This window comes from Palaemon carinicauda, chromosome 32, assembly GCF_036898095.1.
Source record: "Palaemon carinicauda isolate YSFRI2023 chromosome 32, ASM3689809v2, whole genome shotgun sequence".
In the NCBI taxonomy this organism is placed as follows: Eukaryota; Metazoa; Arthropoda; class Malacostraca; order Decapoda; family Palaemonidae; genus Palaemon; species Palaemon carinicauda.
Window position 1 is genome coordinate 43,944,420 of NC_090756.1, and position 17,500 is coordinate 43,961,919.

Here is a 17,500-nt window from a genome sequence, read left to right on the forward strand (position 1 = left end):
AAAATAAAATAAAATAAAAACACAAGAATTCCTTTTCATTGTTGTTGGTTCTTTTCCCATACATCATTTATATTACAGAACTTTTTGCTGGACACTGTTCTTCCATGGTGCAAGATGATCAAATCAAAAGGAGGTCCAGAATCCTCACAATGAATATGTGCAGTTACAATGACCCTGTAATAATATCTCAAAGAAGATTTGACAAAGAAGTTTCTATTACTTGCCCAGAAGAGGTAGTTCCCCTGATACCCGCTTTGATGTGGCTTTGAAAGAGTGCTATCTATAATTCTCTCAATATACATATCCTGGCATTTCTTTGAAAGATTCCTTTTGGGTTTATTAGATCCAAAGAAAGTCTCTTATTGTATTTTATGTGGCTCTGGTAGGAATGATAAAAGAGTATTGCGTCTTTATGAAGTGTCTTTACAATAGATCAAAAACACAATTCCCTTTCCTGCGTCATAGATGGTAAGGATTAAAAAAAAAAGATAAATCCCTTTTTGAAATAGAATGGTTTGTAGAACGCCTTTTATTAGATAGATAAAGGACACAGACGATCTATAAGAAGAAATACATCCTTTTATAAAGTTATTAAGAAAATAGAGAAAACCATATAGAGCAAACTCAGGTAAAGTATTATTACCATTACAACTTTTACTTTATCATTGATAATCAATAGAAATTAAAAAAAAAAAATCTTATGGCACTAACAGGCAATAGAAGAACCTCGAGAAAATCAGAATAATGAAGCGAGTTTGTTGAGATTTTATCTCAGTCACTGATTTGATGATTCCTTTGGGGAATATAAAGGAAGATTGATGTCAGTGGGAATCTCACAGTTACCAAAGATGATTATGATATTCTTGCGTGGCGTCAGAGTTAGGAAAACTGGAAATAGTAACGGCAAAATGTCACGAAAAGTTACTAAATAGTACGAAATGTAATGAAATGCTCCATTGGGGGTGAATAAGCAAGGGAATGAATTGTAAACATATATGTAAACAAGGGATAAAGATGATTGTCGACAAATTATTATTATTATTATTATTATTATTATTATTATTATTATTATTATTATTATTATTATTATTATTATTATTATTATTATTACTAGCTAAGCTACAATCTTAGTTGGAAAAGCAGAATGCTATAAACCAAAGGACTCTAATAAGAAAAGCAGGATACTATCAGCATAAGGGCTCCAACAAGGAAAAACATTCCAGTGAGGGAAGGACATAAGGAAATAAATAAACTATTTGAAAAGTAATAAGCAATCGAAATAAGATATTTAAAGAATATTAATAACATTAAAACAGAACTTTAATTTATAAATTATAAAAAGAGACTTATGTCAACCTGTTCAACATAAAAAACATTTGCTGCATGTTTAAACTTTTGAAGTTCTACCAATTCAACTACCTGATTAGGAAGATCATTCTACTACTTGGTCATAGCTGGAGTAAAACTTGTAGAAGACGGTGAAGTATTGATTCTCATAATGAGGAAGGCCTGATTATTACAATTAACTGCACACATAGTATTACGAACAGGATGGAACTGTCCGGGAAGATTTGAATGTAAATGGTGGTCAGAATTAAGAAAGATCTTGCAATATGCATAAAGAATTGATTGAACGACGGTACCAGAAATTGTTATCTAGATCGGGAATAAGAAATTTAATTTAACAGGCTAACATAAGTCCTTTTATACTTTAAATACCATATATCTGTTTCAATGTTGTTAATATTTTTGAAATATTTCATTTGAATTTGTCATTACTTCTTACATGGTTTAGTTATTTCCATATTCCATTTCCTCACTGGGCTATTTTTCCTAGTTGGTGCCCTTGGGCTTATAGCATCATGCTTTTCTAACTTGTGTTGTAGCTTGGGTAGTAATAATAATGATCCAAAAATTGAGACGAGAATAAAGCAGATGTAGAATAAAAGGATTAAAACACTTTTTCAGACCTGATTGATCACCGAAAACCATAAAAGACTTTCTCAATAAGATAATTTTTCGTGCAATTGTGTTTTTGAAAAGTAATTTTGGTATCAGTTTCACTCCTAAAATTTTAAAAGTCATATAGCGTTAAAGAAACATTTGAAGAGCAACTGTCCTCAACCTTCTTACAATTATACTTTGAGTTTAGTTAGGATTCAACTTCATACCCCATAATTTGCACCACGCACTAATTTAGATAGATCTCTATTAATGGATTCAGCAACCACAAATCTACATTCAGGAGGGAATTGATGCAAAGAGAGTAGCATCATCTGCATATGCAACAACTTGTTTTCTAGGCCAAACCACATGTCATGTGTAATTAGTATGGAAAGTAATGGGCCAAGAACACTACCCTGAGAAACACCAAATATCACATTCCCATACTCACTATTGTGCCCATCAACAAAAAATCTTTGAGATCTATTACTTAAAAAATCAATAATAATGCTAAGAAACGACCCATCCACTCCCAACTGTTTGAGTTTGAAAAAAAAGACCTCACGATTAACACGGTCAAAGGCAGCATTAAAATCAAGGCCAATCATACGAACTTCCTGACCACAATTAAGGGATCTCTGTACAGCATTGAAGATTGTCCAAAATATTAGATAATATGAGAGTTATGGAAATTGGACGGTAATCAGCTAGACTAGAGCTACCACAAACATATTTACATCATGGAGTAACATTACTGATTATTCAAAAATGCTAAATACTCCTCTTCTTACTAACTTTCGCAGAATAATAGATTTAACATGAATAGTAAAAATATCTGTAAACAAGGTCTAATATATATGAGCGTCGACAAAGGAATTGTAAATATACATGTAAACAAGGGATAAAGTAAATGAGCGTCGACAAACGAGTCTGTAAACAAGGTATAAGAAAAATAAGTTTATATAATGATTTTTATTTGAACGGAATATCTCAAGAATGAATAAATCGATATCTGTTATTTCTTATTTCTTTGGTGATCAATGTAGTTTTTATAAACCCAAGTTATAGATGAATTATTAATGGTCCCCCAAAGTAAATCATTTTTAGATGGTCAGCCGATCAATGTTTTAACAAAACTTCATGAAAGATATTTGACGAAATCCTGCAAACAAAGGAAACGGTTTTACAAAAGCTTATAAAAGAGCGAAGTCAATATACGAAATGTTCCAACAATATCGCCATGTTTTTGTTTTTGACATCAGTGACATCCCTTAAAATCTTCTTACCTTCTTAGAAATTGTTTTGACTTTGACAAGCCTCTGAGAGAGGAGAGAGAGGAGAGAGAGAGAGAGAGAGAGAGAGAGAGAGAGAGAGAGAGAGATAGATAGAGAGAGAGAGAGAGAGAGAGAGAGAGAGAGAGAGAGAGATATTGAAGAAATATATCTATTTAACATGACATTCTTCGGTTATTTTTGCTGGTGCAACAGAGTTTATAAAACAAGGTGCGATATTCACAGAGTTCGCTTTCAGAATTAATATGCTCTCACATCAAAATGTCTAAATTTTCTCGCGAGAAAAGAGATGATAAGAAAAGAGTGATAATGTAAGAGCTCCTCAAAATAAAATATAATATTTCTGTTCACGATTTTCTATGCAATTTCATGTTAATATTTTTGCTTTTTCATTTTATTTTCATGACAAAAAATGGGACCAACAAATACAGATTAATTTCTTTTGAAGCGAAGTTAATTTTTTTTTTGTTTTTACTGCTTGCATTTATTCCAGTCGATTAAACTGGGCAAGATTATTATTATTTTTTTTTTTTCATTTAGGTTGTTTATCTTATCCGTTTATGTCATTCATTTTAGATTATTAGAAGTTTTTAGTAAGGTTATCTAAAGTAGTTGTTTAGTATGTTAACTTGCCAAAGGATAGTAATTATTTCATTGTTTACAGTTCAGCATTTCAGTAACCAAAAGTATTGACCTGACAAAACGTGAAAAAAAAAAAAAAATCGAGAACAAATCACGAATCGGTTCGATTTATTTCGTGTAATATTCAACTTGAAATATTAAGTGTCCTATTGAGAACACCCCTTCCTGGCGATCTGCTGGACAGGGGTTCGAGACCCTCGATGGTTTCTAGTAGTGTGTACATCCTCATCCTCCTTATGAGGTGGGGATTAGGGGTGGGGTGTGGCAGAGGCTATTTGTCTACCTTGTTGAGTTATCAGTAGCCATTTTCTGACCTTTCTTGGTCCTAGCTTGTGTTGAAGGGGGGCTTAGGTGATGATCATATGGATATATGGTCAGTCACAAGGGCATTGTCCCTGTCCCTTGGCTTTGCCGTTCATGAGTGACCTTTAAAACCTTTAAAACAGATCCTGAAAACGTTTTTTTCCGTTAACAATCATTTTAACCAATTATATCCTTTAAGGCACTATGGCCTATTCTGATCCTAATTATTTAGAGGCTTTTTATAGTCATTGCAAAGATTCTGCGTGAGATAAACCCCTCCCCTCCGATGACGTCATAGTCAATCACGTTATCTCCTATGCTAGCAGCTCTCACAATACATCTCTTTACAAATATCAAACTATACTAACTTATAATCACTTTAAGGGTGTGTGTTGTGATCGCTGTTAACGCAGGAGACAACATGATTGACTATGACGTCATAAGGGGGTGGGACTTATTTCGCCCGGAATCTCTGTGGTGACTTTAGTGAAGTATTACTTTGCATTGAATAATGAAATGCCACAGCAAATTTTTTTTTTTATGCATTTATGTATTTTTTTTAAGGTTTTCTTATTCTTAGAAAGAAATAACTAAGTTTGCTAAAAAAAAATATTTTGGAATGTTTTTTATCCATGATTTAATCAATTAAAATTATCTTTACATATATATATATATATATATATATATATATATATATATATATATATATATATATATATATATATATATATATATATATATATATATATATATATATATATATATAGACATATATATATATATATATATATATATATATATATATATATATATATATATATATATATATATAGTTAAAAAAGTAATATCGTTTACCTTCAATATACCATCTCCTTAAGAAAATATATCCTTCTACTAAAAATAGAAATGATTTCTCTATCCATAAATAAATCCATTAAAATTCTCTGCACGTATATAACCTTCAAACAAATGTCACCTACAATATAGCTCGTAAATATATATCTATTGTACATTTTGTTATCGTATTGTTCCTTACCTTAAAAAAAAAAATAGAAAACAAAGGTAAAGGTAAAAAGTGTCTAGTTTCAATTCCAGATTCATTAGAATAGATACTCACCAAAACATCAGACGGGCAAGGCCAACCCCCCGCACAATAATGCCCAACCATACCAGTATCCTCCCCAGTTCAAAGCTTGAACTCAGAGTCCTGGGCTGGGATTCATCTGCTGCTATGAAAATGCTAGACGAACATGTTACCACTGCACTATTCTACAATTTTTTTCATGCCAAAAAAACTGTCCTCTTTTACACATTTTCGCATTGTCAATATAAAATATATCTCATTTTCCAAATAAGAAAAACAATTAAAAATCCCTATCTAGAAATCAAGAGGCCAATTAACCCTCAGTCCAAATTTCCAACTAATAAAGCAAAACATTTCCGATGTACAATACTCTGTAATTGGTTATGATCAGAAGAATATTATTTCAAAGATCAAATTAGGAAAACATCAGCCTCAAATCAGAGTTGATTTGGTCTACTGATCTTTTATAAAAGAAAAAAAAAAAAAAAAAACTTCTCAATATTACATTTATTATTAGCAGTTTTTCATCTATATCAAGTAGTGGTAGTAGTAGCAGCAGCAGCAGCAGTAGTAGTAGTAGTAGTAGTAGTAGTAGTAGTAGTAGTAGTAGTAGTAGTAGCTTTAATTAGGGAAGCAGAAATCTACAAATCTACTGATCTTCACTAAGAAGAGCTGCAGGGTGCTGGTCTGTGATTGGTCAACGAGAGATGGGATCAGCCAATGAGAGCTTATCTTAAGGAGTGATAGGGAGGATACAAAAGAGAGAGAGAGAGAGAGAGAGAGAGAGAGAGAGAGAGAGAGAGAGAGAGAGAGAGAGAGAGAGAGAGAGAGAACATCAGCAAAGATAAAGTTTAAAAAAAAATCATGAAATACCAACTTAGCAGCAAAGCGATAAATAATCTTATTAAACATAATCCCTAAAGGAGAAGCTATAAACTTTCAGGTTCAACTTCGTCGTAGTACCAATATTCCCAATAATGCTTCCAAGACAAAAAATAATAGTGAGGATCTGAAAGTTGGTAGACAATGGATTCACCCGTTTCAGTTAGGTGCGTTGCCTACAGATGGCGTTAGTCAAACTCGGGTTTTCGTCTGCTGGCCTGAGGACAGTCGGACAGCTCTGTGTTCAATAATTAAATCTCTAAAAGTTTCTGATCTCGAAGAAGGTGTTAATCTAGACTTGAGGTAAGTGTGGGCCTTAATTCCAAGATATTCTAAGCAGCAAAAGATATATGACCTAGAAACAAACTTGTTTAGATTAGAACTTGAGATTGAGGTGCTCGAGGTTTGAAGGTATTGAATAGTTAATTTTGGATTTTAAGGAAAATAAATCATTTTATGGAGACTATGTACATAAAAAAGATACCCTGTTTCTATACTAAATAACAACAAATACAACAGTGTCTAGTTCATTGCAGGACAAAGGCCTCAGACATGTCTTTAGTCATGTCCGGGGTTTGGTCAGTTTCACCACCACGCTGGCCAGCTGAAGACTGGTGGTGGTGGGATATTTTAGTCTGATCGCTCAGAGCAAACCAACCTAGTGGGGGTGTCCTTGACTAGTGTAGTTTTGCAGGTCATGGCTATACATAAACCCTTACACCACGTTAAGGTATCCCAACTCAGAAAGGGATTTATAGAAAGATCAAAATCCATTTACTAAAAGTTTGTGCTTTTCACTTATTAGAGCCTGTTGGAAATAACACCTTTCCCTTTTTTTTAATAGAATTGGAAAAAAATTACTTTCACATCCTGTGGAAGTCCAAAACTTTTTAATTTCTAGAAATATTTCACAATCTCAGAGAAACTATTTTCTCTTCTCTCATGCCAGGTTGCATATGACATTTAAATTCATCCTCTTACAGGGCTGACTCAAAAGTTTTCTTTTTTATTTAAATTCAAGAATTACTGAAGATGCTGAAGTAAGGAAACATTTCTTCAGACGGGTCTTCTTTTTAGTCTCCGCATATATTTTACTTTAATTTTATTTTATTTTACTTGATTTTAATTGTTCACTATTTCCCATATGCTTTATTTATTTCGTTATTTCCTTTCCTCACTGGACTATTTTTCGCTGTTGGAGCCCTTGGTCTTATAACATCATGCTTTAAAAACTAGGGTTATAGCTTAGCTAATAATAATAATAATAATAATATTAATAATAATAATAATAATAATAATAATAATAATAATAATAATAATAATAATAATAATAATAATAATAATAATAATAATTTGAGGGGATTACAGGTATTTTTCGTTGTTCAGTTTATTTACCCGCTCACAGAGAGGATGACTTTCATCGAAGAGAGAGAGAGAGAGAGAGAGAGAGAGAGAGAGAGAGAGAGAGAGAGAGAGAGAGAGAGAGAGAGATGTTCAGTAAAGAAATAAAAGTTATTTTAAAAGGAAGTAAATGCGAGGAAAAAAAAGGTTTAGTGAACACATGAAAATCAGAGTTAATATAAACCTGAAAAGATGTAGGAAATGAATGTGGAAGACAGAAGAGAGGTAGAGCTGACTGAAGCAATTCTCAAATGGGTTATAGAAATGCTAATTATGCTTTTGGAATTGGTTATGAATGTAATCAGAAAGGCATTCAAGAGGTTGGTGAAAGGGAAGACTCTATTGATTGATATTATTACATGCGGGATGGTGAAGTATGGTGACGATGGTGTGATTGAGAGCTGAATGAAATAGGTGAGATGAATATTTTTATTCTTCTATATACTAAAAGTTTAGAACTAGACCATTATTATTATTATTATTATTATTATTATTATTATTATTATTATTATTATTATTATTATTATTATTATTATTACTAGCTAAGCGACAACCCTATTTAATTAAACTGGATGCTATAAGCCCAAGAGCCCCAGCAGGGAAAATAGCTCATTGAGGAAAGGAAAGAGGTAAATAAAATTCAATAAAAATTGAAATAGAAGAGAGGAGTGAACAAGTAATATAAAATATTTTAAAAACAGTAATAACATTAAAAGAGATCTTTCATATATAAACAATAAAAAAGCGCCAAAAACAAGAGAAAAAGATATAAAATAGAATATTGTGCCTGGGTGTACCCTTTAACGCAACACATTGAAAGACCACAGTACAATGACTATGGCACTACCCAAGGCTGGAGAACAATGGTTTAATCGATAACAAAGAGTAAATTCTGTGTGAGAAAAGGATTATACCTATAAAAACATATGATAATTGATATATCAATTTTTATATACAAAAGAATATTGAAGTTAATTGTTATTAAATATATGGATTCATTTCTTAATTTCTCAATTGTAGTGATAATAAGAATCTTCTTCTTATCTTCCTTTTAATTATTCTTTACATTTTAGATAACAATTCAAACATAATAAAATCCTTAGAAAATCTCTCTCTCTCTCTCTCTCTCTCTCTCTCTCTCTCTCTCTCTCTCTCTCTCTCTCTCTCTCTCTCTCTCTCGTGACTCGATCTTGGTTACACAATGAAATCTTCTACTACACAGATTAAACTTTGCCTTGAAGAGTTTCTTCTTATAACAGAAGACATGTAGTCATTTTAACAATTCCATAAAAACAGGAAATTAAACGAGACAAGCTCGTTTTTACTTGATATATTTTTACCATGATCTAAGAATCTAAAAAAAAAAATTCATATTCTCTATTTTATTTTCTCTAAAAAGAAGTTTTTTTTTTTTTTAGATACAGTACAGATTGGTATCGTAAATAGAAGCCTTCAGTACACGCTTCAAACATCACAAGATTATGAAAGATTAATAAAAAGTTGCTTATTAAGGTGATTAGTTGTTCCACTCTTTTTTGAGTCACATCACCTGTCTATATTGACATCCAGCAGGAACCTTGAGAGAAGTTTAAACTTGCAGCGGATGTTTTATTTTGAATAGGCTGACAGATCCTTACGATAGATATTTCTTAAATCTGACACTGTTCTTGAAATAAATTACTTTAATTTTTCATTACTTCTCATATAGTTTATTTAATTCCTTTTCTCACTGGGCTATTTTTCGCTATTGGAGCCCTGGGTATATAGCTTCAGGCTTTTCCAACTGGGGTTGTAGATTAGATAGTAATAATCATATTAGTAGTAATGATAATGATGAGGTTTTATTCCAGTTGTGACCATGTTGTGGAATGATCTTCCTCTGTTGTTACTGCGCTTAAATGTTTTATTTTAATTTTCTATCACTTTCATGTAGTTTAGTTATTTCCTTATTTCCTTTCCTCACTCGGCTATTTCTCACTGTTGAGGCCCTTGGTTTTATAATAATAATAATAATAATAATAATAATAATAATAATAATAATAATAATAATAATAATAATTATGATAATATTAATAATAATAATAATAATAATAATAATAATTTATTGGTGTGTTATAATGATATTTAATTTGATTGATAATTACCTGAGATCTTAATTGGTTGGTATAATAATAATTATACTACTACTACTACTACTACTACTACTACTACTACTACTACTAATAATAATAATAATAATAATAATAATAATAATAATAATAATAATAATAATATTATTGATATTAATATTGATAACAACAGCAACAACAACAACAAGAATAATAATGATAATAAAAAAGTAATAATAATAATAATAATAATAATAAGAAGAAGAAGAAGAAGAAGAAGAAGAATTAAAGATTTGTTCTCAATAATTCGTTACACGATAAAGGATGATAACTAGGAATAGGAGAAAGATATTTCTTCCTTACAAACCAAATTATTGATAACGACGTTATTTCTACAAATTTTGATAAAATCAATTAAAGTTCTTCGTATGAAATCCACACGCAATTATAACGTTAAATCAGCAGTATTCGTTAATGTAAATCTAAGATTTCTGTAACTACAAAAAAGGAATCTGAACATCCTAATAATATTTGTAATATTCATTCATAAAAAACCTTTTGAAAAAAATGATCATATATCAAAAGTTCTCAAAAGGAAAATAGTCTTATTTCACAATATTATTGAACAAATTATATAGTCAGAAACGAATAATATAATGATTAAATTTCGTGATAGAGGCGTTTAATCAACATTAAAAAAGAATCTGGATTTATGATAATGTTTTATCAACCTTATATTTTCTTTGCGTATTCAGACAAGGTCATATTTTTTTTTTCATTTAATATTACGCCAGCCACCCCTTGAAATACTACCACTAGAGAGTTATGTGGTCCTTTAACTGGCCAGACAGTACTCTATTGGATCCTTCTCTCTGGCTACGGTTAACTTTCCCTTTGCCTACACATACGCTGAATTGTCTGACCTATTCTTTACAGATTCTCTCCTCTGTATACACCTGACAACACTGAGATTACCAAATAATTCTTCTTCACCCAAGCGGTTAACTACTGCACTGTAATTGTTCAGTGACTTCTTTCCTCTTGGTAAGGGTAGAAGAGACTCTTTAGCTATGGTAAGCAACTCTTCTAGGAGAAGGACACTTGTTTTCTACTCTTGGAAAGTGTCATGGCCTCTGTACTATGGTCTTCCACTGTCTCTTAGGTTAGAGTTCTCTTGCTTGAGGGTACAATCGGGCCCACCATTCTATCTAATTTTTCTTCCTGTTGTTATGTTAAAGTTTTTACAGTTTATATAGGAAATATTCATTTTCAGTTTGTCATTGTCTCTCTATCTATATACCAAGGCACTTCCCCCAATTTTGGGGGGTAGCCGACACCAACAATGAAACAAAACAAAAAGGGGACCTCTACTCTCTATGTTCCTTCAGCCTAATCAGGGACCCAACCGAGTTCAGCTGGTACTGCTAGGGTGCCACAGCCCAACCTCCCACATTTCCACCACAGATGAAGCTTCATAATGCTGACTCCCCTACTGCTGCTAACTCTGCGGTCATCTAAGGCCCCGGAGGAAGCAGCAGGGCCTACTGGAACTGCGTCACAATCGCTCGCCATTCATTCCTATTTCTAGCACGCTCTCTTGCCTCTCTCACATCTATCCTCCTATCACCCAGAGCTTTCTTCACACCATCCATCCACCCAAACCTTGGCCTTCCTCTTGTACTTCTCCCATCAACTCTTGCATTCATCACCTTCTTTAGCAGACAACCATTTTCCATTCTCTCAACATGGCCAAACCACCTCAACACATTCATATCCACTCTAGCCGCTAACTCATTTCTTACACCCGTTCTCTCCCTCACTACTTCGTTCCTAACCCTATCTACTCGAGATACACCAGCCATACTCCTCAGACACTTCATCTCAAACACATTCAATTTCTGTCTCTCCATCACTTTCATTCCCCACGACTCCGATCCATACATCACAGTTGGTACAATCACTTTCTCATATAGAACTCTCTTTACATTCATGCCCAACCCTCTATTTTTTACTACTCCCTTAACTGCCCCCAACACTTTGCAACCTTCATTCACTCTCTGACGTACATCTGCTTCCACTCCACCATTTGCTGCAACAATAGACCCCAAGTACTTAAACTGATCCACCTCCTCAAGTAACTCTCCATTCAACATGACATTCAACCTTGCACCACCTTCCCTTCTCGTACATCTCATAACCTTACTCTTACCCACATTAACTCTCAACTTCCTTCTCTCACACACCCTTCCAAATTCTGTCACTAGTCGGTGAAGCTTCTCTTCTGTGTCTGCTACCAGTACAGTATCATCCGCAAACAACAACTGATTTACCTCCCATTCATGGTCATTCTCGCCTACCAGTTTTAATCCTCGTCCAAGCACTCGAGCATTCACCTCTCTCACCACTCCATCAACATACAAGTTAAACAACCACGGCGACATCACACATCCCTGTCTCAGCCCCACTCTTACCGGAAACCAATCACTCACTTCATTTCCTATTCTAACACATGCTTTACTACCTTTGTATAAACTTTTCACTGCTTGCAACAACCTTCCACCAACTCCATATAACCTCATCACATCCCACATTGCTTCCCTATCAACTCTATCATATGCTTTCTCCAGATCCATAAACGCAACATACACCTCCTTACCTTTTGCTAAATATTTCTCGCATATCTGCCTAACTGTAAAAATCTGATTCATACAACCCCTACCTCTTCTAAAACCACCCTGTACTTCCAAGATTGCATTCTCTGTTTTATCCTTAATCCTATTAATCAGTACTCTACCATACACTTTTCCAACTACACTCAACAAACTAATACCTCTTGAATTACAACACTCATGCACATCTCCCTTACCCTTATATAGTGGTACAATACATGCACAAACCCAATCTACTGGTACCATTGACAACACAAAACACATATTAAACAATCTCACCAACCATTCAAGTACAGTCACACCCCCTTCCTTCAACATCTCAGCTTTCACACCGTCCATACCAGATGCTTTTCCTACTCTCATTTCATCTAGTGCTCTCCTCACTTCCTCTATTGTTATCTCTCTCTCATTCTCACCTCCCATCACTGGCACCTCAACACCTGGAACAGCAATTATATCTGCCTCCCTATTATCCTCAACATTCAGCAAACTTTCAAAATATTCCGCCCACCTTTTCCTTGCCTCCTCTCCTTTTAACAACCTTCCATTTCCATCTTTCACTGTCTCTTCAATTCTTGCGCCAGCCTTCCTTACTCTCTTCACTTCTTTCCAAAACTTCTTCTTATTCTCTTCATATGACTGACCCAATCCCTGACCCCACCTCAGGTCAGCTGCCCTCTTTGCCTCACGTACCTTGCGCTTTACTTCCACCTTTTTCTCTCTATATTTTTCATACTTCTCTATACTATTACTCTGCAGCCATTCTTCAAAAGCCCTCTTTTTCTCTTCCACTTTCACCTTCACTCCTTCATTCCACCATTCACTGCCCTTCCTCATGCTGCCTCCAACAACCTTCTTGCCACATACATCACTTGCAATCCCAACAAAATTTTCTTTTACTAACTTCCATTCCTCCTCTAAATTACCAGTTTCTCTTACTCTCACCTCATCATATGCCATTTTCAACCTTTCCTGATATTTACTTTTTACCCCCGGTTTCATTAGCTCTTCAATCCTCACTACCTCCCTTTTACATCCACCTACTCTATTCCCCCACTCTTTTGCTACAACTAATTTTCCTTCCACCAAAAAATGATCAGACATACCGTTAGCCATACCCCTAAACACGTGCACGTCTTTCAATCTTCCAAACATTCTTTTAGTCACCAACACATAATCCATTAATGCCCTTTCTACTACTCTTCCATTTGCCACTCTTACCCACGTATACTTATTCTTATCTTTCTTTTTAAAGAAGCTAGCACCTATTACCATCTCTTGTTCAACACACATGTCTACCAGTCTCTCACCACTCTCATTTTCACCTGGTACGCCATACTTACCAATGACACCTTCTACCTCTCCAGTGCCCACTCTAGACTGACAATATATTATTATTATTATTATTATTATTATTATTATTAATTGCTAAGCTACAGCCCTAGTTGGAAAAGCACAATGAAATAAACCTAGGGGCTCCAACAGGTAAAATAGCATAGTGAGGAAAGGAAACCAAAAAAAAAAAAAATAATAATAATTTTTAAGAAGAGCTACAACATTAAAATAAATATCTCCTTTATAAACTATAAATGCTATAAAAGAAAAAAAAGGAGAAGAGAAGTATGATAGAATAGTGTTCCCGATTGTACCCTCAAGCAAGAGAACTCTAACCCAAGGGAGTGGAAAACCATGGTACAGAGGCTATGGCACTAACCAAGGCTAGAGAACAATTGTTTGAATTTTGGAGTGTCCTTCTCCTAGAAGAGCTGCTTACCGTAGCTAAAGAGTCCTTTCGACCCTTACCAAGAGGAAAGTAACCCCTTGCATGAAGAAGAATCGTTTGGTAATCTCAGTGTGGTCAGGTGTATGAGTACAGAACAGAATATGTAAAGAATATGCCAGACTATTCGGTGTGTGTGTAAGCAATAGGGGAAATAAACCGTAACCAGAGAGAAGGATCCAATGCAGTACTATTGTGCCAGTCATAAAACCCCATAGCTCTCTAGCGGTAGTATCTCAACGGGTGACTGGTGCCCTGGCCAACCTACTACCTATAAATATGATCAGAGCCCAACCGCGTCTTCATCCAAGCTACGACCATATAGGGGCAGGCAACACTTGGGCTTGTGTATTATTATTTTTATTAAAACTATTATCATTATTATTATTATTATTATTATTATTATTATTATTATTATTATTATTTAATTGTAATGAAGTGACTAGGTGGAGTTTTGCATCATCTCAAAGTTATTCAGTGATAATAATGAAGTAATTTATAGATATAAAAGTCAACCTAGATGATAATTATGATAATAGATTGTTTGTCAAACATAATCTCATTTGATTACTCTTAATAACTGGTTAGTGCCCCTCCTTTCTGTCTGTCTTTATTTGCGACTAGTTGGCGTTGTGTCTATCTTTTCTGTCTGTTTTTGTTTGTCTATTTACTGCTTGTCAGCGTTTGTGCCTGTCCTTTTTGTCTGTCTGTTTCCTGCCTGTCAGCGTTTGTGCCTGTCCTTTTTGTCAGTTTTTGTTTGTCTATTTTCTGCTTGTCAACTTTTTCCACAGCATTTATACTGAAGAATTTTAATCCAAAATTTTCCTACTGACCAAAATAAAACGACCATTGAGAGTATATCATAAAACTGAGAAATAAAAAAAAAAAAAACATTTGTCTTGCTCTTGCTAATGCACCCTTTGTGTGTCCCATTAGCCCTCTCAATGGCAGGTACTGTTCAGGGCAAGATTATCGGTGCTTATAACTTTCTTACTCTCTGACTTCCTATTGCTTTCTCTGAAGAATAGGCTCTACCTGTTCGACCTGACGCCCTGCCATTGTGCTTCTCAGGGATGGCCAGTAAGGTGCATTGGGTCATTCTTTTGTAGTTCTTAGGTCACTCTTTGTTCGTTGGATAAGATGCCAAGAAAAAGTGTTCGAATATTTACAAAACAGAGTAAATATGAGAACATGAATAAGAGCATGTCTGGGCCCTTTGTCCTACGGTGGACTAGAAATGGCTGCATTTGCTGTTGTTGTTGTTGTATATATAACCCCTTTTCCGAGTGTTTGTGTATCACCATGATCAGAGAAGCTGTACTGATCTAGTCAGGGCCACCCATACTAGGATGCTTTGCTGTGAGCGATCAGACTAAAGTTTCCCACCATTAAAAATCCGCAGTGGCCAGTGATCAGCGCGGTGATGAAAACCAGCCAAACCCTTTATATGGATAAGGGCATGTCTTTGCCCTTTGTCCTCCTGTGGGTAGAAATGTCTGCATTTGTTGTTGTTGTTGTTGTAGGTTTACATACAACCCCTCTTCGACTGTTTGTGTGTTGTCATAATCAACAAAGCTGTACTAGTCATATCCACATATACTAGGTTGGCTTGTTGTGAGCGATCAGACTAAAGAATATATTTGGCGCCTTTGTCTAGCAGTGGACTAGACATGGTTGCATTTGTTGTTTTTGTTGTTGTTTTTCTTGTTATTGTTGTTGTTGTTTATATATACAAGAGCATTTTAATGTAAGCTGCCGTGGAATACTATATTCTTGGTTAAGAGGTCTCTTCATTTGTCTTTGTTTATTTTGCATATATCATGTAATGTGGTATTATGGAAAATCATATGATGAAAAACCAAACAGGTGTGAAAAAAAAAATCTAAAAAAAAAAAAGGTGGAAATGATTTAGTTTGAAAATTGAAGAACTGACTTAAAAAAAAGAAATAATTCTTTCTAAGAAAATTATTTAAAAAAATGTTTATGAACTGGAATGATTTTAAAAAAGAGAATCATCTTTCGTAATAAAAAAGGTAAAAATTTTATTGAAAAAATCATAATTATTTTCAAGTTTCATCAGCTCCATATTATAAAAATGTAACATTCGAAGAAACTATCCTTTCTTAAACACGAATGTTCTTTGCATTTATCTTCCATATACAATAAAAGCAAGTGCCTGGGTATATATATATATATATATATATATATATATATATATATATATATATATATATATATATATATATATATATATATATATATATATATATATATATATATATATATATATATATATTCGTCAAGTAGAATTTATATTTTTGGTAAAAGCCTGGAGGGAAAAACTTTAATTACCTAATGGCAAATTCTTTCAAGACTACAACTCTGTAAAAAATGTAAATATATAAAGATGAGAGAAATGAGACTGCGAACATTTTTATGGTGGTGGAAAGCAGAGAAGTTTTTACTCTTGAATTCAAGAAAGAAATTTTGCATGCGAATGGTGCTGCAATATTGCATATCTTTTTATTCTTTGCTTAAGTTCTGTCTGTTTATAACTGCGGTCGAGATGTGTGAGAAAATAAGTTTTTTTTTTTGTAGTTTTCCACTACCTCAGAGTTTCATATACTCTCTTCTTTTCTCTCTCTTTCATCTTTCCCAGCGTTATTATTAGCTTGAGGGGTCCATTGCCTGATGAGCCCTCTACAATGCCATCTACCCGAGGCATCCTCTTCCTCTAGACCTCTTCTCTCCATATCATCCTTCACCTTATCACGTCTTCTAATTCTCTACGTCCCTCTTGATCTTCTCCACCTGAGAGCCCTCCTTACTCCCACCCCACCATCCATTCTCAACACATGCTCACACCATATCAGTCATGGAACACTTACCACTTTTGTAATCTTCACTACGCCTTCCATTCTTCTTATATTATCATTTTCTTTCTTTCCTTCTCCATGTTTGCAACAGCAAGGCCATTTATTAACAGACAAACCAGATAGAGAAGCACTTTCAATTTGTAATTACACAACAATTCCAACTACCCATAGTAGAGCTAGTTCAGCTAGATTCTGTGTGTAGCCCCGCCCACCATCTCTGCCAGCCCTCCCTACACTAGCCGTTTAGTTACTCGCCGCGCAGTAAGGGAGTGACGGAAATTCCTCTATCTAATAGTACATAGTACAGAATAACTAAATATAATTCCCTGACAAATTGTTTGCATAAATAATTGCCAAAAAAATATATCTTATACCAATAGAAAGTAGAACTTTAACAAGCTTCTCCTTCTGAACAGTATTTAATCCTGATATAGTTATGGTAAAATAATGATGTTTATCCTGATTTGATTCCACTTCGCTGATTTTACTTGAGAATAAAAAAAAAAAAAACTTAAAAAA